Consider the following 1,925-nt stretch of genomic DNA (forward strand, 5'->3'; position numbering starts at 1 on the left):
ACTAGCCCATGTTACCGCGCAGGGGAGGAAGTGCCCCGGAGAGGTGTGGGGTACAGCCCCCGAGCCCCCCTGGGGCTCCTCCTCCACCCAGCTTACTTACCTGGCACCGCGTCTCTGGGTGCACGACGGCAGTTTTGCCCGGGATAACTCTTCTTCTGGCGCGGTTTTGTACCCGCCGAGGTGCTGGGGCTTAAGCCCACTTTATGGAAAGGGGAGGCTGCTCCCTACCTTGCTCCTGCGGCCACATGGCTGCGGGCAGGCGTAACCTGGGGGCCTCCAACCCCCAGGTCTCCGGGCTTGGGCCTGCACATAGGATGCCTGCCAAAAAGACTTTGGAAATCTCTGGAGCCCCTGGTGGGGTGGAGGATGTTTGCCAGTTGTAGGGCCACTTACTGTTCGGGACTGACTCATGGATTCAGGCTTGATTTGGCTTGGAGCACCAAACATTTCTTTAAAAACAAAAAACAAAACCCATGTTTAAAGCCAACAGTGGCAGCAGCAGTGTCTAAGCAGGCAGCAGTGAGGAGCGCGGGCTGCATTCATGGCTGGTTCCAGTCCACCTGATCCCTGCTCGATCCATATGATTTGGAACTGATTTGGCTAATTTGGCCTGGAGCACAAATAAATTTAATAATAATTTTAAAAAATCCCTTCTAAACTTTTCATTCCACGAGCGTTAGGTCCCTCTCTTCCTTCGAATGGTCTTGGTGTTTCAGCAGGCACAGGTTGCAAGTTCAAGGCCAGGGCAGAAGCGGTCCCAGTGCGGCCCTGTCAGATGCCAACGAATCTGCAAATTCTGCTAAATACCTTGTGGTAAGGACCCAAAACAAGGAGAGGAAAGGATGTTCCACCAGTCAGGCTAACCTTTGTCCCGCCATGCTGCTGCCTATTCACTGCTCCTGGTCACGAAGCTCCTATTCCACAGCTCTGCCGGTTGTTTTTAACTCACATTGCCATGACATTATATTCGTTTTCGCTTCAACCTTAAACTGAATAATCCAGCCCTAACCCCCTAGCATACGAGTAAAGCTTCTAGTTTATTTTTAACTGGAGAAAAATAGGCATGGTTTCATGGGTGATGATGCACCTGCACCCCCTTTGCAAAATTCTAGATCCGCCCATGAGAGTAAGTGTTGCCCATGAAAAGAAGGTATATTGAAGATGTCTGGGATAGAGGTATAATGTAGTGACTGCTCATATTGCATTAGTGTCTTCTACACAGGCATCTCTAAGCTTAACTGGGAACAAACCTAGTTCCTAGCACTGCCCTGCGAGGTTTGCATTATCCCCATGTTACAGGCACGGAATCTGAACCACAAAAGAAGGTTCTGCAACTTTCCCAAGGTGCCATGGAGAATTAGTACTGGTAGGAGAAAGAGGGCAGGGATTTTCAAATGCACAAATGTCAGTCAGCCACTCAACTCTCATTAATTTTCAATGGGAATAGGGCACCTAACTACTATTTCTGTGTTCAAAAATCTCTCTCCCCCCTCCCTTACCTTGTCTCCCCATCTGTTTGAGAAGTGCCTCATATATCTTGGATATTAAATAATAGATAGTCAACAGAAACCTGATTTCCTGATACCTATTACCTTGGCTACCTCCAAAATTATCTACCTCTTTTCCCTTGTTCTTTTTAAATTATTTCTTTCTAGGTCTAATAGGTCATTAAGTCATTACTAAGGTCATTATTATTAAAAATAATAATTATATTGCATGGTAAATAACAGAGTATTTTCACTTCTTTGCTGTTTGTAACTCATGTCAACTTCTCATGAGCCTCAAATTTGGCATTCTTCTTAAAGCACCCACTCCTGCAGGGATGCAATTATGCAAGCATCCCAAATCTTAGGGGGAAAAATAATCTTGTTTTAAAGACATGCTCATTATTCTTAGGGACCAATTCACAATTCTTGAACATTTGG

Source organism: Gavialis gangeticus, unplaced genomic scaffold, assembly GCF_001723915.1.
Source record: "Gavialis gangeticus isolate Ggan-Ray unplaced genomic scaffold, GavGan_comp1, whole genome shotgun sequence".
Taxonomy (NCBI): Eukaryota; Metazoa; Chordata; order Crocodylia; family Gavialidae; genus Gavialis; species Gavialis gangeticus.